The sequence below is a fragment of the Thermobia domestica genome, unplaced genomic scaffold (genome assembly GCF_964235325.1).
Source record: "Thermobia domestica unplaced genomic scaffold, izTheDome1.hap1.1 HAP1_SCAFFOLD_171, whole genome shotgun sequence".
NCBI classification, from domain to species: domain Eukaryota; kingdom Metazoa; phylum Arthropoda; class Insecta; order Zygentoma; family Lepismatidae; genus Thermobia; species Thermobia domestica.
This window is the reverse complement of record NW_027655909.1, coordinates 125,387-149,959: the sequence shown is the minus strand read 5'-3', so window position 1 is coordinate 149,959 and position 24,573 is coordinate 125,387. Positions and strand designations below refer to the sequence as shown.

Genomic DNA, 24,573 nt, shown 5'->3' with positions numbered 1-24,573 from the left:
GGGGGGCTACCAGGTCTTAGACTATGATAAGTATACTATGAGTTTACTATAAACTTTCAATGTATATAAATAATAGCTTAAATTATTTTTGCCACTCAGAAAACTGGGGGGCTAGGCCCCCCGACCCCAGACTAGATCCGCCACTGATTTGTGGTAGGATTTGCAGTACCTACCACAAATGCTGCATGCGTAATTCAACTCTGGACTTACTACATATCTCATAATTCCTATGGTTCATTATTATTATTGTGAGTGTATTTTAACTAGTGAATTGTGAGTAATGAGTCCAGAGGCTTTTCTAGAAATTAAAAACTGTGGGGGCCAACCAGACTTCAGACTATGATATGTATACCATGAGTTTACTATACACTTTCAAAAATACAAAAAAAATAGCTTAAATTATTTTTGTCACTCAAAAACTGGGGGACCGAGGGCCCTGGCCCCGGGCTACAACCGCCATTGAATTAGTCGAAAAACAAGAAACGACACTGAGTCGTTGTACTGACTAGCGACGTATGCAGGAATTTATTTTGAGGGGGTCCAAAGTTTTTCCGGGTGCATTCAAATTCAATATGATAATAAATTATATTAAAATTCGTAAAATGACCCCTAAAATTATATTAAATTTACAGACAGATCGAGATTTCGGGGAGGGGATCCGAACCCCATGAACCATGGGCGTCATTTCAGACTTCGCTTGGAGGGGGCAAGAGCACCACAGACATAGGACTTTCACGTTTTGTACTAGTATATTAGTAAACAATCTATTAATGTTTATGTATTCCTTAAACTCTTGGGGGGGCAATTACCCCCTCCTGCCCTCCCTAAATGACGCCCCTGCCAAGAACCCACCCTGCGTACGTCCTTAGTACTGACCACATATCATTCTGTTGAACGTTATTATCTGGCGGGATAAAGCCATTCATAGGATGAAGGCTATAATAATTATAGCAAATGTGTTAAAATACGCGTATGGAACACCTGTAATTTAGAAATTGTAATTATCTTATATATTGGTGCCATTGATGGTGTTAATGTCGTCCCATTATTCAAGTCTGACTGATCAGTAACGAACAAATAGGCTGATAAAGCATCTGCTTTCCCGTACTTCCACTCCGAGCACAGCTGGTCTCGATTCTGCTTGTGCTCACTTTTCACAAACCGAGTCCAGGACATCTGAATCCAGAATCGATTCTGTTTGTGCTCGGAATTGTTTTCTCATAAATGAGTTCTGAGCTCCGTACTCGATTCCCTACGCTTGCTCTGATTGGCTGGAATTGATTCCGAATTCCTTTGAACAGCATGCACCATAACTCCACCCACTCGCTTGGCGACACTTGGCGAGTGGTAAAGAGTGAGAGTGAACTTCAGTTGCCTCGTGTGCTTGCGTGTTACAAAGCGTGGGATTCAGTGTACAGAAACAACGAGAATGCAAATAAATGTAAAAAGGAGGGTAAACAATGAAATATATAGGTATGCATAAAAAAGAGGGTGAGCAATATAAAAAGATTCTTCTAATTCTTGTTGCTAATCGTAAAAAAGACCGACATGTGTACTTCATTAACTAAAATCCTACCATATATATATATATATATATATATATATATATATATATATATATATATATATAGATAGATAGATAGATAGATAGATAGATAGATATTGATATAGATATATTACAATGCCAACTACTTAAAATTGTTATTACTTAACGTTGAATACAAATTGTTTGCCACTTAAGTACCGTTAGATCGCAAGAGAGCGCTGGGGGGGGGGGGTAGATATGAAGAAAACCGATTCCGATCCGAGTCCAGAATCGATTCTCTCCCTGCAGAATCGAGAACGTACTCGATTCTCAAAAGTACTCGATTCTGCCCATCTCTACTTCCTTGCCAGTCGACTAGGCTCTTGAGCTCACAGCGGTAACAGCACTGCCAACTACTTGAAAAGATTTTTCCTGTGAAATTATCGTACCGAGTTCGTTAAATACGGCATATCGACGTTTTTTACGCAGTTAAAAAACACATCTATATCTTCTTTAGTAACATGTTATTGGATACTATAGCTATGAACGTAGTGAATTTAATTGTCCCATAAAATTAGACTTTAAGGCGCTTCACTATGGCCCCGGTAAGCGTGGAATATGTAGATTCGATGACCTATAGGTCCTCGTCTCATGTAGCCTCGCTGCTGAATAGGCTGCTTCTCCTCAAAAAAAAAAAAAAATGTCCCCGGCATTTTCCCTCCTTTGATTTACTTACTTCAGTGAATATATGAGATGAAACTTCAGAGACTGTGGCGGCTCAATGGCAGAGCGCTCATCTTTGGCTCGTGGGGTTCCTAGTTCGATCTTAGCTCCCATCAAGTGGACTTTGTGGTAAACAACGAATGTGTGGATTTTTTCAGGGGTTCTTTTTCCTCCCATTTTCTTGATTGCATCATTTCGTCTATAATCGTAACTACCTTTAGTTTCAGATAATTTCGAATGTTAAACGAAAAAGAAAAAATCCGAGGAGGTGTCATATGGTACTTTAAAAGTTTATTAATAAACTGATGACTGTTCTCAAGTCCTTTCTTGAGAACGTTACGTATCTGCATCGATATGCATTGTGGTGTAAGCCCTATTCTGGTTATAATTGTTAGTAATGGCATTTCCAAAGAGGTGCAAATTGGTGCGCAAGATCTGGAAAAACTCACGTACGTTAAAATCTCGAAGAAAGAAAAAAAAGGCATGATATAAGAATATGTATTGCAAAGTATCGAACAACTGGAGCTGTATCTCACTTTCGCTCACTCTACCAGTGTACTCCTTTAAATTCTATTTATTCTCTCTGTTAGTCTAATAAATTGCAAATATATTTTGACGTTCCTCTGCGTCTACATTTTCAAGAGCAAAAATGGGAGAGATATCATTCCGGCTTGTCGGCTGACGCCTGATGAAATAATAAAAGATAAACTTCTCTGGAGGGTCCGAACTGCGTCCACAACGCTAACTACTGGACTAGGCCACAGGGTTAATTTACTTTCTTGCGTTTTATAAATAACATTTTTTGTTCTCTTTTATGTTTATCGAAATCCTTTTCTTTTTCCTTTGCCATTCATCGTTTAAGAGTAATTTTAACTATGTATAGTCTTGTTCAAAAAACCTGGCCATCCATCTCTCCTTGAAAAGCCCTGCAATCTTGCCTACAGATCGAATGAAATCACACAAATGATCATTTTCTTTGGGAACATTAAGGTCTGCATTTAGAACCCAAGTTTTATAATTTTCTAGATACGGTCAAGAAAATATGGTCTTCTAAAGCAAGGTGGATGGTCAAGGTTTTTTGAACATAGCTATACATAATCCTCATCTTCGTTTTTTTTTTTTTTTTTTAAAGTATATTCGCACATTATTGTACAGAAAAGACATTTGTTACGGTAGATGTCGCAATATCACATATACTAACATTAAGGAAAAGGAAGCAAATGAAATGAAAATTTAATATTTCGATTTAACGTCTCACAATTATGCCCTTAAGGCTAAAGAAGACGATTAAGGCAAGTGAATGATTATGGAAGATGTGACTGTGCAAAATAAAGGTAAAAATGAAATTTGAAAAGTTTCATGTCAGCCACTTTATAAAAAGAAAATTATATGCAAAAGAAAATATTGCAAATAAGAATTTTTTTCGGTTAAAATTTTACATATCAAAGGAACAAACGTGAGTTAAGATTTGCAAAATATTATTTTTTAACGTAATTTTTTATTAGTGGAGTATTCCAATTGTTATTATTTTATTTTAATAGTTGTTACATTCCCTTAATAGTTTTTGGCCATTTTATTATGAAAGGTTATTACAGTTTACGTATGTTTGATCTTACCGGCCCTCTCCGCATGGTATTTCGATGAGTATCAAGTATTTTTACTAAATAGTTTATTTAATGCACAAATTACTTTCATTTAGCACAACTCAGAAAATATTTACAATGCATTTATGTTTACGTTTAGACCCTGCCGCTGAGGCGATTATGTCACTAATTATTTTAGCACAGTTTATCACTCACATTTACGATGTTGAAAGTTGTATGCAGATTCTGTCGATGAGACGTTTATATCACTAATTACTTTAGTATTGTTTTTCTAATTACTGTTACTGGTCGTATAGTACTCACAAACTATAATTTTCGTTTTATTAATGAAACTAATAAATTACTTTTAAAATAATGAGAATGGACGCTTTTTTTTTTTTTTTGCACTGATTGTTAGGCGTCCCTCTTCATTCTGTTTTTTTTTTTCGTTTACTTTATTTTCGTTTTTTAGGAACATTTATAAACTTTTAAATGCAAGCTCACCCTCGTTTCCTAGACAGAAATAAACAGGAAACTTCGTTGGTGGCGACTTGAAACATTATCGGGTGGTCAGTGAATAAAGGACAAGAAAGTGTAAAAGGACAGAAAGTTAGGAAAACGAGATTGAAGTTGGGGTGTGGACTTTTTTTTTTTAACATTGTGGAGGGTGATTGGACACAACTGGTAAGAAAATGGTTTGGATGGGATGAGCGCCTGAAATAAAATGGCCAAACCTGCTCTTGAGTGAAATTAGAACATTAAATGAATATCGAATAACGATTAATAATATGATTGATAATATGTGCACTGGTACAAAGAATTGGTGGAATGTAAATGTGGAAGGAAGCTGGAGCACCCCAAGAAAACCCATGAATATGATGTTGTCCATCACAAACTTACTTGGTCGGGGGTCAAACCAGGGATCCTATACCAGAGGGAAGCGCTCTACAACTGAGTCACCGTGCCCCCAATACTAGAAATGCAATGGATGTACCCGATTGCAATGAAATGAGCTGAGCGAGCTTAAACTACGTAATCATTCCTGGTCATTATGCAATAATAAATGCCATTTTTAATTGTTGACAAAAAAATCGCGTGAAAACTTTTTCCCCATGTTAAGTCTATGCAAGCGTTTTTCGGTGATTATTCCTCGATGGTACATCAGATTTTTGATTTCGACCTATGTTGTCACTCAACACGACATACTCTATCAGCGTGCTAAGTTTGGTTGAGATCGGCCAAACGGTCTAGGAGGAAGCGTTTTTCGGTCATTATTCCTCGATGGTACATCGGATTTTTGAATTCGACCTATATTGTCACTCAGCACGACATACTCTATCAGCGTGCTAAGTTTGGTTGAGATCGGCCAAACGGTCTAGGAGGAAGCGTTTTTCGGTCATTATTCCTCGATGGTACATCGGATTTTTGATTTCGACCTATATTGTCACTCAGCACGACATACTCTATCAGCGTGCTAAGTTTGGTTGAGATCGACCAAACGGTCTAGGAGGAGTTCGCGGACAACCAAACGGCTAACCCGAGTATAAGAGCTTCGCTTCGCTCAGCTCAAAAAAGGTAGCACCAGTGACGCAAGGGACATTCCGGTTTAAATTAGACAAGATATTATGGAGAAAATGATCTCTTTCTTTGTTAAGATCTGTATAAAACTCACGGTTGTACTGAAAGGACGTGAAATTAAGTGATTGAAATCCCTTGACGAAATTCAGCGTACACCACTTGATAGCATTACGATTTAATTATTGGGTAGTAAAATCAACGATAGAATTATGGTTGAGTACAGATTAGACAATCCAAATCCCCAGAAAAGATTTCAAAGCTGACCTCCCACCCTCAGGAGTGGGAGTGGGAGTGTTAATTGTAGGTTAAACTTTTTTTTAAAAAAATCTGAGTCTGCAATAAAAAAACTAGACTTCTCTAATATTTAAGATTAGAACTGGCTCAGTTTCACCCTTCAAGGCGCGGAGAAGTTGGTGAAGTTTACCATCATTGGATGACCCCTTTCGAGGAAAGCAAATTTCGTTCACAGGTTTTTTGAGCTGGTTTTCGAGATATTTTTGTCGATGGATTCAGTAATGTTATCCTAATTTTTTTAGCAACCGGTTCTGTATATATGATCTCTCTTAGGAAGCAAATCATACAAGGTAGACAAAAGCAAATTTTTTACTAGATACCACAAGTATCAAGTAGGGATCTACACACCATCCTAATACGAGGTGATGTGACTAAATTAGGCAGCACTGCGAATATCTTGGAAGCGAATTATCCAAGATAGACGGTTGTCAAAAAGTACTGGGAAGATCTTAATACAGCAATAAATCGACAATTGTTGAAAATGGTATATATGCGTTTCAAATATACATAAACAACCCTCACCACTATACTCATGTGAACTCAGTTCTCATTTTTGGTATCTGAGCATTTGAGATTAAGAAATAAAGGCTTATACCTTGTTCTGAGAGACATAACCCTGTAGCTGTAAGAATTTCTAAAAACAAATATAGGTAAGCTAAAATCTACTGTTCCTGGGTATAACTGGGCAAACTTTACTGTTATGTTTGGCTATAACAAACGGTTGTACGAACTCAAAATATTTTAATGGCTAGAATCGGTGCGAACCGGCTGATTAGCACCACTGGGATGGGTTACAAAATGACCTCCTATCATAAATTTCAGTCCTACGCGCCTGAAATTGAGTTTATACAACATATTTTCTATTATTATCCACTTGATCAGAGAGGCTCCTATGATTTAATGAACAGGGAGTGAATGGGAGAAAGGAAAACGACATTGTTGCAATACACAACTACAAAATGCATTTAGAATAATGTAATAGTGTTGCAGATCAACTGTAGCTGTAAAGACACATGGTGTAGTGTGGAACATCCTAAACCGTGATTCCTCAATCTAGGAGGCGGGACCCTTAAAGGAATCACGAGAGAAATACATGATAGTCACGAAGAAAGGTGTAAAAAGATAGACTGTGTGGAAAAGATTATTTTGAATTCCTTATTCTAATAGACAAATGTTTATTTTCATACTTGTTAAATATAGCAAACAAATAATCGTTTAAAAAAATAATTTTAAAAATATTTGTTTCGTTCGACACCCTTTGTCATTCTTTGAACAACTATAAGCGATTAATAATAATAATAATAATAATAATAATAATAATAATAATAATAATAATAATAATAATAATAATAATAATAATAATAATAATAATAATAATAAACAACTTATTACAAAGGAAAAATTATTATGGGGATCGCTAGCAAGAGAATGTGATAAAAAAGGGGGGAAAGGGTCAAGGTCTGAAACAGGTTAGAACAGTGTTAGTCGGATATTTGGGAGTGAGGATATAGTAAACAAAATCATGGTAATAGATTCCTAAACTCAATCGCCCGTTTATTGTTCACAAGGAAGTAGAGTAAGTTAGGACACAGCTCAGCTCTTCCATGCCCATTAAGTTCTTATGCTACAAGTGAGAGTACAGTGTCCTTTCAGATTGTGTCAGGGGGAGAGACAACATGCAACATGAACTTAAAAATTAAATAGGTTTTATTACTACTATTAAAAAATCCATCCATATATGCCATCTATTAAAAAATATGGACCTCTCAAACTCAGGGGAGTAAATTCCGGCTGCCCTCCCCAAGTGATGCCCGTGAGTAAATGTTGTGTTCTGTGAAGATCTAACAAAAAAAAAAAAAAAAAAAAAAAAAGTGTACGAAAGGAGTGGAATGTTTGTTCTATGGCAACTAGATCCACCTAATATATAACTCAGATTGCCTGCAATTTGTCTTTGATAAATGCCCCATAGCTGATGACGATCCTATCAATTAAGATGACTGTTTGCAACATGTAAATAATAATAATAATAATAATAATAATAATAATAATAATAATAATAATAATAATAATAATAATAATAATAATAATAATAATAATAGTAATAATAATAATAATAATAATAATAATAATAATAATAATAATAATAATAATAATAATAATAATAATAATAAAGTAATTTCCACATGGACAGTGATTGGCAGCACTGCTTGTAGTTTATGTGTTAGTTCCTTTTGTACAGCCTGGTCTGGAAGTGGGCGTACCCCTAATTGGTGTTTTCTGATGGTGTTAGGTTTTACCATTGATTGGCATTGTCTGGTAACATTGCTTGGCAGTGTCTGGTAACATTGCTATCCATCTTCATTTGTTTTCTGCTTGGTAAGTTATTTTCAGTGAAGATGGAGTAATCAATAATGTATGATCAAAGTATATAGCATTGAACAAAGATTAGTTGTTGCGATTTGGCTTCACGAAAGGCGTTACACAGGTGACATTGCTACGGGCAGTGTGAAAGACTTTCCCCGAGGCGGTCGATCGATAAAACGGAGGGAATCGTGCCCTGAAGTGGAAGGATCAGTGCAGCAGTCGCCTTTAAAATCAACACGTAAAAGGTCTTTGGAGCTTGGTATTCCTCGGACCACAATGATGAGTGGCGTCGACATGGATGCACGGAAAGAGCCATGCTGACCTCTCAAGGAATTTCCTTCCATACGATTCCGTGGTGCAGTCCTCGTCACAGACGAGTGTGCTATCAACCGGAGGGTGCATTCTTGGAACGTTGTAATGTGGTGCAAGGAAAACTCCCGGTTTTACAAAGAGATGGAGAAAAACACACCACATATGATGGTGTGGGCTGGAATGAGTGCAACACACATTTTTGGGCCTTACTTCTTCGAAGACAATGTTAATGGGCAATCTTACCTGGAGATGCTTAATGAGTGGTTGGTGCCTCAACTGGAAGAAAATGTATCAAAGACACTGTTGTGATACACCAGATGGAGCACCAGCGCACTTCGCTATTCACGTGCGCAATTATCTGAATCAGACGTTCCTGGCCGCTGGATTGGAAGAGAGTGTGCATCTTCACCAGCTCCCATTGCTGGCCTCCAAGAAGTCCCGATCTGACGATAGCCACCCCCTAAATACACCACTGCCTGTGGATATAATCCTAATGTTGAAATTCTAGAGAATTTCAAAAACCCAATAATCTCGGAAGAAAACCTATATAACTCCAGACATTATCACCAAAGATATAAAGAAGACTAAATGTGTAAGAGACTCAAATCTTTCTTCTCAAATGCACGTCTTCGGCGCTGGAGTTCTTGATTCGATTCGCGTTGTGAGCTCATGTTTCAGGTCTTATGTTGAACTATTGGTCCACGTTTCATATAGGGTTGCTACTGAAAGACATATAAACGCGAATCCAACCAACAGTCAATTTTCTAATGAAGTAGCTTTCTTTGTTCCTCGTTGGGAATAGACAAGACGAACATCTACTAAATCATGACTGAAACTAGTCGAGGAGCAATGGCACGATGATGAAATTGAAGAGGAGATAATTTCATATGTAGAACAATTCTCAATAAGGCTATGCGATTACAAAATGAATCTAAGAAAACATTTTTAAAGAAATCTTGAGTTTTTTTTTTTTTTTTTTTTTAGATTGACATTCAAATGAACATTTTATTGAGGAGCAACAGGCAATTTGGTTGCTCATTAGATTTTGGAACTTCTTTACGAGGATTGCAGTTTGATCAATGTTTAAAATATACCGGCATGCATAAATTTTACTTATAGGGCTATATGTATTTTTTTTATTTTTTTTATCGTCGATACAAGCACAGTAAGTTCTAATAGAATGTCATATCTTTTTCTTTCCTAAAAAATGACAACGGAAAATATTTTCAAATGTTAGAACAATTGCAGGGTGTCTATAAAGTCACTTAACAATTGAGGCGGCATCCGGAAAAAGGGCACATAGACCTTTCTCTGACCATCGTTTTTTCTAGCATGCTATAGTGTTGGGAATGATCTGTGGAAATTTTAGTCCAATATCTCAACACATAAGTTCAGTAGTACAATGGGAGTTCAGCGGTGATTGTGATAGTGTCAACATACCATGGTGTGTTACGCAGAAGAGGAAGGGGATTAAATGAAAAGTGCACATCTTACATTATTATACACATTTACATTTATACACAAATTCATCTACATTCATCTACAAATACTCTACTTATCTATATTTCATTTATTTTTCATTTTTTCTCACTTTTACACCCTGACCATTTGGGTAGCTGGCCCTCTTCATCCCGATGGATACCCTTCCCGATTTTGACTTCAATTCATCCCTATTTTTGACAATTTTCCAACTAACCTGACTTTGACATATTTTTATATAGTACATGCATCTTCTGAATTCTATTTTAAACTAATGTCAATTTCTTTATACTGTAATTCAGGCACTTCGACTTCACTGTCGGCCAATCTTGCAAATGGCGATGTCCGCCATTTGCAAACTTTTGTACACTTTATTATACAAATAAGTCCATTTCTACACAAATAAATCAATATTTCTACATTTATAGCACACTTGACCTTAGTTGTTGGTGCACCTAATTATTAAACACCATTAATGGTGACCAGTTGCATATTTACGATTTTCTTTCGGGGGGGGGCTTTGCTAACTTTCGGGGAGGGCTTTGCCTGAAAATGTGAAAATTCTGCAAGATATTTCATATACTTTACTATAGTAAGTAAGATTTCGGGGGGGGGGGCTTAAGCCCGGAAGCCCCCCTAAATACGCCACTGATGGTGACGAAGACAAGACAAGGCAAGACAGTAGTACATTTTTTTTTTTTTTAGATACATGTTTCAGAGTAGTTGTTATTGTGAGCCTGTTGAATCATAACATAACCTACTGATACAGTGTTCTTGTAGTTTGTGCCTTAAATATTCATTATTAATTAACTATAGTGATGGATATAACTGAGTCGGTTGAAAAGAAGAGATGATTGATGCATAGATATATAAATAAGAAACAAGAAGGTTCAAAAATTAGTAAAGTTTAAGGTGAAGAATGTGTTACACGCAAAGATAACGTAATTCCATCAAAAGCTTTTACATTGGTTAGTGAGTGTTGTGTAAATAGATGTTATGAACAGTTTTCACTTCAAGACCAGTGCAACTTATTTGACTCATTCTATAACGGGCAAAACAAGCCACTTCAAGATGCTTATCTGTCAGCTTGTATGACCCTGTCTGCTAGTAACAACAATCGTAACATCCAGAAGAAACCTCGTCTCAAAACTTGGTCTTACTCCATCAAGCAGAATGGCACGGAAATTAAGTTGTCAAAAGTTTTTACTCACTATTTTTCAGCTATCTGTTTAAAGACTTCATATTATTCGTCGAAGTCCTTAAGTGCAGTACGGGTTTACACGTCCTAAGACAGACATATGCGATTTTTGTCTGTTCTTTTTCTCCCATATACATATTTTTGCCAAAAAGTTAGTTTAGCAGTTATAAAACCAAGGTATTTTATACTTTTTGAATGTATATACATGAATATTTAAATCTTAGAGTACACATTATTGTAAACTTAACTCCTGGCAGGCATGTAGCCAGGGAGTCCCCCCTCCCGGACCCCCGTTCGAAACCATAAATGAAAAAAATAGGGAAGGATGAAACAAAAAGAAACGAGAATAAAAACGCTACAGCAATCTTTTGGTTACTCTTTCTTATATATTACTCTTTGTATTACTTGCAATGCATGATGTCGAATAAGCGAGATATCCTGGAAAAGACAAGGAATTTGAAATTTCTAGAAAAGTTACGGAATTCTCAGAATTTCTGCTACTAGTCAAGGAAATTTCAAGCTTTCGAAAGCATAGTGCTGTTCTGTAACAATGTCGACATTTTTTTTATCATAATTTTTCGTCATCGCTTCTCTGCAGTATCAAACATGTTATTTCAGAAACAGTTTTCTACTGCTCCTTTAACCTGTCATTTGTAACAAACAGTAATTGACGGAATAATAAAAACAAAAAGTTTTGTGGAAAGAAAAGTTCTGTTAACATTTGATTCAACAGAGAAAGGAACGCAGCTATTGTAACATATTTTAAAATACATTATTGGATATGCACTTTTTATATTAGTTGAGGCCATAATAAAAGGAAAATTGTTATATTTGAATTAATAAAGGAAGGAACGTAAATATTGTAAAATCTTTTCCAATACTTTTTTGTGTTCTTTTGCTCGAGATTTCTTTTCATAGTTTGTTATTAAAATACTTACTAAAGTATATGTTGCCAGTAAAATAGTTTAGAATGATCGAGTCCCTGGTGTGATGATCACAGTATTTCATGGCACCGACCCCCGCCCTTTATAAAATCCTGGCTACGTGCCTGCTCCTGGTTGGAAAAAGGGCACATAACACACTTATTTTATTTAACTGTCTTATTAAAACTACAGTTTTTTTTTTTAAGATCAAACACAGTACAGATAAAAAGTAGGTAGTTATCTAAAACGCTTACATAAAACATTAAATGAATCTTTTATATATTACGAGTTATCAATGTTTAAAATTTGAAAGCTCAATATCTCAAAAACAAGTTTTGGCTCTTGTGCCCTCTTTCCGGATTCCGCTCAATTTCTCTTCGTTTTTACAGGTGATTTGATATGAACTGAGAAAATGTACTCTACTGAAGAGCGAATAGCCATGGTATACGGTCATCTGCGTGGTGAGACATACGAACAGGAACCAGTACAAGAAGATTTTCCCCGTAAGTTCAAAAACCTCTACCAAGAAGTCAACAAATTCAAGAGAACTAGCGGCGTGCATGATTAAGAGCAACCTGGAAGATCATCTATTTTACAGGAGACCAATTATTGCATTGATGGTGCTACGACTTTATAAAATTAGCTAGCTCCTCAGTTGCTCCAGGAAGGCATTTTGGGTATTGCTGTTTTCCAGCATGATGATGCTCACTCCATTTAGCTCTAAATATATGAGAATTCATCAATATCACTTTTCCGGAATTTCAAAGATTTCTTAAAATACGTAGGTCTGTATGTGTGAGTTAAAGTTACTGTTTTAAGGCAACTTTGTTAAAAGAAAATTGATTTATGTTCATAGCAAATGTACCTTTCGGTGCTTGTTCATAAATGGAAAATTATAAGTGACTTTTTTAATACTCTCCATTATAAGTACGGTATAATAAGTTATACCACACATCTCCTGAAAGATCAAGCTTTTTAATTTTCCTTTCATTTCACAAAATAAAAACAACAAACGAATTCTTTCATACAAATTTTTGAAAAGAAAAAAAGTCAAACACTTTCTGTCTGATAGGAAAACATAATACTTTAAACCAGTGGTTTCCAACCGATATATCGCGAAACACTTGTATCACCAGTCCCATAGGGTGTCGCGAAATTTTATAATTTAAAAATCATGAAGCATTTAATAATTAGTTAAAATTAATCTTGTGACAGATTGTATCAATCATTGTCTCCAGTGGCAGCAACAATGCTCAGTAGCACCTGGAATCAGTACTTACAGGAACTTATCGTCTTACACTATTAAATCTTTATTTTATTAATAAAAAAATATGGCAGTGTTAATAAGAAACTATTTTATAACATACTTGGTCGTCAGTCAAGAAAGGTTGGGAACCTGTCTAGAGTTTTAAAAAAACGCGATTTGTATGAATTTTATTAAGAAAAGAATTATTATTTTACATATTAATAAAAATCGTGAGGTTATATATTAACTGGAACAGAGTTTTACAATTTCCTTTTAAAAAATCTGTACTTGATGAGTTTTCGTAAATGACAGCGGAGCGTCAAGTTACTGAAATTCGCGACAAGCATACAGGAAATACTTTACGCATTGGCAACGCTTCTCAGCTGCGCGCTAGTCGCAGTCGGTGAGTCTGGTAGACTTGCGCATTAATACAAAACAGCTGTTCCATAATAATATCTTCTAAAATGTTACAGAACAAAATGTTAAAACATCTAATCCATAATCATGAAATGTATATAAAAATAGCAAATTAGTATGTCAATCTTTGCTCAAGGTTTCCACAATCGTATATATAGTCCTATATACAAAATAACTTAATTGTGCAGTAAGTACTTCTTTCTCGTCCTTGTTTAGCAAATATACTCCCATCTAGTGTTAAGAAATAAAAACTACTTTGTAAACATTATGACAATTGCATGCGGTGCAGGTGTAATGCATTAACACGCGACAGGCAGGTGAGTGGTTTACGTTACGTCTCATTGTGGTAAATGTATTTACTTGAATGGCACGGAAAATAGCTCAAGTTTTATACATGCATATTAAATCCGCGACCTCGGGATGAAGTTAAATTGTAAATATAATTTTCTTTAATATGTCTGATGAAACAGTTAATGCGAACATTTTTGACTACTTCGATTTTTTTAGAGCAATATAGGTATGAGCTTGTTCATGTAGCAGCTTATTCCTATCTAAAGATAAAACAATAATGGTCAAGTTTATACACACCACATTTTGCAAAGTAGACAGGTAAAATTCATTACTGTGCATGAAAAGACATATTTAAAATTAACACATTTCGGCAAGAGTGCAATTTGTGCAGAACGAGTGATTTTGGGTATCTTAGTTTCTCTTCCAATCTTGCAAATATCACATCTGTAATGTAACTTCACAAAACATAGCTGAGCGAGCGAAGGGGGTTAGAAGCCCCACAGGGCTCGTTTAGGTATGGTTCCTATGAATATTCTGCACAAAGTGCACTCTTACCCAAATTTCTATAGGCGACAGAATGAAATAGTAAGTAATACGGCTGTATTTTATGTTTTCAAGTGTTGGGTCACTAGAATCAACTCTTTACAATGCTTAAAACAGGTGGATTATATGACGGTGTTAGATATTTTTTTTTTCATCGGCAGAATGGGCAAGGTTCTAGAACACACGTCCCCCTTCCCATTTAGCTGTGATAAAGACAGAAAACAACGTGCCCTGCGGGGCTCTAACTTGCCTTCACTCGCTGACGCTCGCTCGGCAATACTATATGAATTGAGTAGTAAACTCTGGTACAGAAAGGATCTAATCTATGTAGGGGGACCTGTGTTCTAGAACCTTCCCGGCAGAATGTTTCTGAGATATTTATATTCCTTCAGCGAAATGTTTCTGAGATATTTTCCATCGGTGGAATGCTTGTGGGCAGTGTACGAAATCTGTATTGTATGTTTACAACTGTGTCTATACTAGTATAAAAGCCGTTACAAGTGCTATAGTAACTTGTATCATTGCGAGAACAGACGTATTGTCACAACTTTTACTTACGCGCATCCCCACTATCACTGACGCGGCTGCTCATTCGAAGCACCTGCGTGAGTACACCAGCTTCACTCTCCACTGAATCTGTTAGATGGCATTCATTTCTGCTTTTTAGTGGACACACTCAGCACAGTTTGGTTTATAGCTTTGGCACTCTATTATGACGTATGTCCGGACGTTGTATTTATATGTAATTGTGAAAACATTGTAATTTTTAATTTTTAACTATTGCTGCTGGTGGCCCTCATGAATTTCATTTAGACTAAGTGAAGTATTGTCATGTCGCTTAGTATAAATCTTTTTAGGGCAGAAAGAGGGAAACTAGTAAAAGAGCCATAATTTTTCAACAGTTATTTTGAGTGTTGTGTGTAAACTTGACCTGCATGGATAAAACATTTATTTGCAAATTGGAGAAGTTAGAAGGAACGGTTTCAGCCTGTCTTACCTAAGTATGTAGTTTACATGGGAGTTCCATAGTTATTAGCAATGAATGTAAATAGATATAGCTCTACTTATCGATATCTGCTATTGTTGATCTGCGTGTATCAGGTACTAAACACTTTAGTGTCAGATTCATAAAGCATTAAGAGATTTATGCATGTTTACAATATAGCTTCAAATTAAAATAATAATTCTAAAAATTTTTGTGCTGTAAATGATTTCCTTCGACATTATGCATCCGTATTTCCTCGGCACATGCCCAAATAATAGCGTACAGATTAATAATGTGCGTGCAAATTGATATGACATGCAAATGATAATATGGTATCCTATTACTTTGTATCGTATTATGTGCAATTATTTCATTAGGAAATTCACCCACGCGGCCGAAAAAATGAATTTTTTAGGATAGAATTACGTGTCTTTATAGCTACAGATTCAGTTTACAGCGATTTCGCCTTACGGGCAGGCCCATATTTATATATTGTGCATTCGTGTGCTCTAAATAATTTGCCGTTCCCCCGAAAACGACCTTATATTAGAGTTCATAGTTTTTTTGGTTGCTGAGATGAATGGTGACAGTTTTAATCAAATTCAAGGTAATACTCCACTCCCCAAGGAGGGGCGAGATTTTAAAAATAATCGAAAACGACAGATGTTAAATTCATAGTTTTCGAGGTCGTAGAGTTTAATGATATCAGTTTTCATGATGTTCAAGTTCATCCTCACCCCTTGGTAGGTGTTGGGGTGGGGAAGGATGACTTTTAAAAAAATAATCAGATAAGCTAGCTAATTAGTAACTATTGTAATTAGTGCGAATTAAACACATGAACATATTGGCTCCCCCGTCTTCTTTAGCCTAACCGGCATAACTGTGGGACGTAAAACTTAAAGATTTCATTTCATTTCATATTTTCTCGCGCTTGCGCGAGACTCTACGGGTTTGCTACTTTTCGATATTATTTTATTGTGAATTTTAAAAAAATCCAAAATTTGGCCGCCCCCTAAATTCCGCCGCCCTGTGTAGAATAGCACTTACCTAAATACGGGCCTGCTTAGAGGTGTAATTATGAGTCCGTATGTACACCATAAAAGCGACTATACGAAAAAACCAACCAGCTTCTGCTTGGTGGCTATTAAAAGTGCGAATGTTATCTAACTGGATCAGGTCAGGAACGTAGCAAAGTGCCCGCATGGCGGTGTGTCCGTAGCGAGCAGGCGCGTATGCACATAAACAAAGATCATGGAAAAAGTACGCCTTATATATATCTCATAAAAACAGCGCACTTTAATAGTTTGAGCATTTGTTATGATTTCACACTAGTAATTCTACACTTCTAAAACATAAAATGCACTTCATTTTCCTTACGTTGCAAAAACATTCGCCGATTGGAAATAATATGTTACATACATTATGGAGGACTAATAATGTTAGTAACCGATCAGCAGAGCAAAGACGCTTCAATTGCCAAGACGTTAAGAGAAATCTGATAATGATAAAGACTCAGTGTAATATCGTATAGACATCAATTGAGAAACAGATATGCGAGAAATGCTGCTCACTGAATGCTCAGCTCTAGTTGATGAAGTTCACCACGGGCTCCGGTCAGTTCCTGGTAAATTCGGCCGCTCTGTGGAAAAGGAAATTGTCGTGGAAAGCAAATGTACTGGTACTCTAAAATACAAATGTAAAGAACATCTAGAGACTGTGTCCTTATATCACTGTATCTATTTTAATCTAACAATTTGTATGTTTTAAAACTGTAACTGTACTAAAAATAAATTCTGAAGAGAAGTCCCTGAAAGGTAAAGTACACTTTCAACGTTACATTTCACCTGCAAAATTTTGTTACAACTTCGCTATATGTTCGAAAATTCTCTCTTTTATTGCATTGTTAGCTCATTTTAAGTGCATAAAAATTCGATGTCTAATTATGATTACTGAAATATTTTAATCTTGGAATTCCAGCGAACTCAGCAACCATCTGGGGATATCGAATTATATCACGTAGTTCACACTTGGCGGGCGCTTCGACTAAATTCGATACGTTTTCACACTTGCTATTCCACAATGATTAAATTGCAAAGTCTGTTTTTCGGTGGGGGGGATGTGTAATCTCCAGTGAATAGATGTGGCTTGTCAGCGTTTCGCCATCTCATGTGATTCTTCCCTGGTAGATTAAGTTAGATTGATAAAAAATAATAACAAAAAACTAATAATAATAATAATTAATTAATTAATAAAAAGCTCTCGCATTTTGAGCATAGACTCCTGGCTGGAAAAACTTAAATAGCCTTTCAGTACTTGACTTTATTTAGCATATTATAGCAGGAAGTTTAAAATAAGTTGATGGGAAAACAGGAATATCTTGCAAAACGTAAGGTTTGCTTTAACAGTTTTTATTATCACACACATTTACGAAATAGCAGTGAGTATATCAATTTAAATTTTTAACCAGTTGAGAATGCTCGCAAGAGCATTGTCAGAACGAACTTAAAAAGAACTGTTTGTTGTCTGCGACGAATTGCTTTTATATGTATACAAGGTAGGCTTTTTGACTTATAACTAGAGGAAGAATAATTGCATATGGGAAGCTAGATTTCCTAAAAAGTAGGTTGCTCGAGCCATGAGCCTGGATATTAAAACATAAAGATATTGAATTGAACGATTCGAAACAGAAGAGGAACAGGGATTACAAACTAAAGCGAAACTGAGTAGACCAATAGTGACAACGGAAGGAAGACTAAAATGTTTCGATTATTGAAGCAAATGCTTCAACAAACCTAAAAACAACGTTAGATCTCGAATGCAGTGCAGATACATGTAACTGTGCTCATATTATTTGTTCTGCTATGCAGATTAAAATAAGAGATGCACATATAGTATATGTTCGCTTAGAGTTCGCAAGGACGCATATCAACAAGCCACAGAATTTCTGGAACCATGTAATCGGGAGGAATGAGAAAGTGTTTAGTTTATACATAGGGGGAAATCTGTTAAAACGTTCTACGATATGTTGTTTTACGAAGATACGTGCTGAAAACGGAGGGTTTAAAATTAAAAACTCGCAAAATATCATCAACTATGGTATATGGTTCCCGAGGTATGGCTCGTTAAACCTCCCCAAATCTCAACTTTTTTTGGCCAATATCTGGGGAACGGTGGCCAGTTGGTCAGTGACCAGTGGTTGTTATTTGATACCAAAATGTTCACATTTTCTCAGATAATGATCAACACCAATATGAACTCTCTATGACTTACGGTTCCCGAGGTATGGGTCCTTAAATCTCCCCAAATCGTAATTTTTTGGCCAATATCTGAAGAACGACAAGAGTGACCCGAAAAATCGCATCACTTTTCCAGATAGTATTTGATGTTCTATGGAATGGAAAGCTCAAAATTGAAGAATTCTCAAATAACACATACACACACACAGATAGAGAATTGAGTAACGAACTTTTTAAGTTCGTTGAAAAATTACCAAAGATAGCGCTATGCATGTATAGAAAGATATACTGTTTAAATCTATTCAAGTATTAGCTTGTGATATGATTACATTAACTACAATTGAAGACTGGAGCACGGTGATTGAGGTGTACAGCGCTCATCTCTGGAGCTGAGGGTCCCTGGTTCGATCCCAGGCCAGGAATTTTTTGGTGCAGTACATTTGTTTAAGTATATTTTGCCTGTATTCTGCCGTTTCATGTCATATTTTCTCCCCATCAATTCCTTCCATAACCATTCACTTCATTAATCATCAGCCTCTAGAGAATAAACCTCGACGTTGACAATATGGCGACCTCGTTACTCAGTTCTTCGGAACTTCAATGTCCTCTAGGCCTCCAGTTGGGGGGCTGGGAGGGCCCATCACCCTTCCCGTAAAATCCCTGCTGAGGACGACCTCGATCATTAATCTGCCGCAGAGGAATGGTATTATTGTAAATATATAACGGGTCCATACAGGTAGTCAACGAAACAAAATTTTTACTCATTATAATTATAGGCATTATAACCACTGCGAACTTACATTACACAACAAGCTGCAAATCCTACTTTAAAATGTTAATAATTTTAACAGTTCCATCTATATACATATATGAAGCATCCGTTTTCAATGTAACGCAAAATGAAGATGAGGTGAAAGGTCACCATTATGACACTGGAGATCAAAACGAAAAGTCTTACTTCACTGGATTATCACTGGTACAACAAGGCACCAGAAATATGGCAAATAAAATATTCATTGATTTGCGTAATCATTAGGGCAACCCAAAAGCAAAACAGCAATTTACACATGTGGTTGGTACCTTCAACATGGTTGTGGTTGTCTAAGGGTCCAGAATAAACTCATTTTAAAAGCATAATTTTAGAAAATAAAACATAAGGCATAATTTAAAATATATAGCACAATCCTTGAAAAATTTTGTTTAACTGTATTAATACTTTCTAAAACCCATATTTACAATGCAAAATCATTGAGAAAATAACAATGCAACAATGAAAAGCTTATTTTTATTTCTGTAAACTTCTTTTCGGTCTTCGGTGTAATCCTTTGATCTGGAAAAAAGGAAAAGAAGAAGGAAACTTTCCGCCAAGAATGAATAGTACACAACAACTCCACACTATATTGTTACGTGTACCTCTTGAATTTGAGCACTTTCTGTATTTTTTAGTGGCATATTTTACTTTCCCTTTCTGTATATATGCACTTCTAAGGCGCACACAAGTGTTTCAAAAAAGTGACTCTAGTGAAGTATATCTCTTTACAGTGCATTAAATGGAAAGTTCATTAAATATGAAAGAAACTGGTTGCATAAAATATTAATAAATAGATCAAGATATTTAAATACATGATTAATGTAAAACAGTGATTGAAATTAATAATAAAGCATAATTTAAAAAAAAAGCATAATTAAACAAAAAAATAAAGCATAATGTGAGTTGCTCTACTAATCACATAAAAATAAAGAATAATTTAAATAAATTTAAACGAAACTTAAAAATGTATCTAGTAGAAAAGGAATATCTAGAAATACATGTTTAACAATATAAAATACTTTTACCTATATGTATAATCACTTGTGTAGATCATACTATGTGTTTTTATAATCTTACGTAAATACTATGTAGAGGTGACCTGAACCCTCCAAATACCATGGATTGGTTAGATGGAGTAAATAAATGAAATGAAACGATGAAGCGGGTCTTTTTTTTTTTTTTTGTGACCTGGCGAAGATTTGTGGATTCCGATTGCTTATTCGAACCAGGGACCCCAGGCGCCAGAGGTGAGTTCTGTTCCACTGCACCACCGCGGCCCCCGCAAGTTGTTAAAAGAAGGTGGCTGAATATAAAAATAATAACTTTATTCATCATAGTAAATCGTGCACAGATAGTGTATAATAAAATGGAAATTTATTTACTTTCTTTATGGTTAGAATTAATTTTTACTCCAAATATTTCGACACTACAAACACTGATGCTATCATCTGTGCCAATGAACTAAAACACTATAAATATAAAGGTAACGACAGTTGCCATTTTATTCGATTATTCATTTATGTACAGGATGTTACAAAAATGTGTCACAGTATTTTGAGAACAGATTCCTCACATCAAAATAAGAAGAAAAAAAGTTCATATGGATTTGTGTTCAAAAGTGGATAGTTTCGGACTTATAGGGTTCCGAAAACGTGAAACAAGTGAACTTTAAAATTTCATAGACCCACTACTATGGGACCTATCCCAGTCGGGTACATGACTGAGGAACTATGTGAACTAGCCAAATATCCAATCCATGTTTAAGAATGCTCCAGTACTTGCCCACCAATTTTTACAGATGCACGTGGTGAATGATCAAGTACTCCCAAACAGTCTCTCGAAAAATGATTGTGCAAGTAGCGGAGGTCCTGAAAGATGTTTATTTGGATACTTCACATACTGTGTTAGATCCTCAATGATGACTTGACCCGACTACGATCTGTCCTATAGTAGTGGAACTATGGACCTTTAAAGTTCATTTTTGTCACCCAGTTACTACGAAACTGTGCACCGACCACAGGTCTATATAAATCTTTTCTTTGATGTGAGTAATCTATTCTCAAAATATTGTGACTTTTTTTTTTTTTTTTTTTTTTTAATATCCTGTATAAGTGCGTACAAGCAATCAATATGACATCCACATGTAAGCTGCTACTTCCTGTGCTCTGTATTTCAATCCTTCATTTCCATTCCAATTCCAGTCTTGTTCAGTATCGGGTTATAAACCATGTTGGGGCAGTTGTTGGATCCTGTATTCCCATTCTCTTGGAGCGACCATAGTTTGATATGAATCATGTGTAGTTTTACATTACACCATTATACCCTTTAGGCTAAAGGGGACTAATGATTAGTGAAAATGAGTAATTATGAAAGAACTGGTGGAATGGTAGCGTGGGAAGAAGTGGAAAAACTCCGAGAAAGCTCAGAAACGAGAAGAATAGTCTTGCCTTGTACCTTGAATTTTTGTGAATTACTCCTACAGTTTTAGTGTTCTCTGATACCTGCTTAAACTCAGATGCCTTCAGATGAACTAAGGACCCCTCGCACTATAAGTGAGTGCTCTGCTATTCAGTCATCTTGCCCCTGTACAAGATAGTGTAGGAGAAGTGTTATTCTGGAGCGTGATTTTGCATGATGCTATGTGGATTCGTTAATTGCGTGGTCGCCGACGTTCTCGTCTTTGGTGGGAACAGTCCTGGTTTCGATTCCTGGTGTTGACACTCGGTTGTAAAAAGTGTATGAACTTTTTTTCAGGCCAGACATTCTCTATGAGAATTTCCTTATTCACTCCAGGTAAATGTCGAGATGGTACCTCACATAATGGTCCCAGGCTCCTTCATTTCTTCCTCCTCAGTTTTCCGAGCAGTGTGATCGCCGAAGGACATGATCCCTCTTACGTGATGACCTAACATGACCATAAATGCCGAAAGCCCAGAAATCTAATTTCTAATCTAATCCTAGTGATGGCCTAACATGGCCATAAATGCCGAAGGCCCAAAAATCTAATTCGTAATCCTAATCAAACCTCGCCTGGTCATAGTTTGCAGCCTACGTTAATAGTAAGCTCCATTCTTTAACTTCGGTGTTCCATAATCGCTTCTAAATTCTAGTACCTGTTTATAGACACTAAAGTAGTGTCTTCATTATTCGATTAAAGTAGTACTAATAAAGCTCTTTACTTCATTTTTTTTTCAAGTCTAGAGGCATTGTAGAACACATTACGTATGATTTCACGCCATTCTGCGTCGAGGCATAGGGGTGATGACGTAATAACTTTAAATTTTTTCTTTGTTTATGTATGATTATTTTTATTATTTTTTGGCGGGCTTATTTTGGACCTAGAAGATCGAAATGTTACACACATATTCAGTGCACTCCTTAGTATTTTTCAGATTTTTGAGATCTTTGCCTTAAAACAGGGGAGGAGGGGTTAGAGGGCCAAAAGTTTACAAAAAAGGGATATTTTATATACAAAATCTCTTTTCTCACGATTTTCCGCCTCAGATACATGATGGAGATTGTAAATAATATCGTTTGAACGACTGTACTATTCTGAAGAGAATGACCAGATGGGCTTAAAATTCGAAAAAAGAAAAAATCAGAAGAAATCCCGATTTCTCTCAGAATTTCCCGCCTTAGGGACATCATTGGGAGGTGTGAATGGTACCATTTGAAAGTCTGTTCAGTTGTGAAGAGAATGATGTATGAACCATGATCCTAGGATAAATAGGGAAAAAATGACCTTTAAAAAGCCAGAACTTAAAAGGGAAAAGGACCTACAACACGAAAGATTCAATTCAGTTCTATTATAAAACCGAAAAGACAACACTCAGTTAGTTTAACAAGACTTTAAGTGACAACGTCCCTGAAGCAGAATTCTGGCGTCGCTACTGCGCTGTGTTATTCACTCAGTAACATAGTAACAGGTCATTCACTCAGCAACGAGGTAACAGGTTATCAATGATAACACAGAATCATGTACGTGCAACTAGCTTATCTATCACATCTTAAATAAATTTATATGTGTTTCCATGTCATCATAACAATCCACACTGCTACCATAAAGAAAGATGGTTAGAAGGGAAATTCTGTTTGTCATTGAAGAAAAAAATCGTATATAAAAACAAAGGATGTTATCTCTGTTGTCTTTGACACTTTATCTCTTGTCATCCTTTTAACATTGTTGTGTTCAGCAATCAGCGTTTACGAAATCCATTTGTCATTTGTCAGCTAAGACAGGATCACTTGTTTTTATTGATTATACCGAAAGTATTTCAATCATTTACCTCGGGAATAATACAAACTAGAAGAAGAGTTGGGTTCTGTTGTGAAGGTAGGAACAGTTTTACTCAGTAGTTAATCTGCAGTGTTCAAAATTTATTGTAAATAATGACCAGACACAATTTTGTGTAACTTACAATTTTGTTTGAAAAAAAAAAAAAGGAATACTATGGTATATTAACATAAGGTGGGGGCCGCGGTGGCTCAGTGGTAGAGCGTTCACCTCTGGTGCATAAGTTCCTTGGTTCGAACCAAGCTTGCGCCAAGTGGGGTTTCTGGTGGACAAACACCGTGTGTGTGGGTTTTCTCGGGGTTCTCACGTTTTCTCCCACTTTCTTCATTCCACCATTTCATTCATTTCTTATCATCACTGTCTCCTTTAACCTAGTTGGCATAACGTGGGACGTAAAACGTAAAGATTTCATTTCTAAATGTTGGCAATGGGTACATTGGCTCAGTCCTCAAATTTCGGGAGGGGTGCAGAGAACCACTTCTTAAATTTTGGAAATTTCCAAAACTAAAAATTTAGAGTAGTAGTGTAGGACCATGGTATGATCCTCTGTGAATTTGAGTGGTCCGTCTCGTTCCCGTTCATGAATATAAAAAAATGTTAAGTGTAAAAATTAAAACTTGGAATCTTTTTGACCTAATATATCATCTTTGATGGGGCTTTATTGCGATATAGGTGAGTAGAAGGGTCCATTCTCTTCCATAAAACATAGGTACATAGATGGTTCTATTTCAAATTTTGGGAAGCGTGTGTTGATTCACTTTTTAAAATTTG

The 24,573-nt window shown here is 36.0% G+C and overlaps 1 protein-coding gene across 8 annotated transcripts in view; it reads left to right on the top strand.

The window, feature by feature from the left end:
• Positions 1–1,323: 1,323 nt before the first annotated feature.
• Positions 1,324–24,573, top strand: part of Naglu (N-acetyl-alpha-glucosaminidase) — a gene marked incomplete at its 3' end in the record, with an annotated part of 143,789 nt that continues 120,539 nt past the window's right edge. For 2 of the 8 annotated variants that reach the window (XM_081747305.1, XM_081747298.1), the window contains 1 exon segment: positions 13,849–13,959. 8 annotated transcript variants of the gene reach the window in all.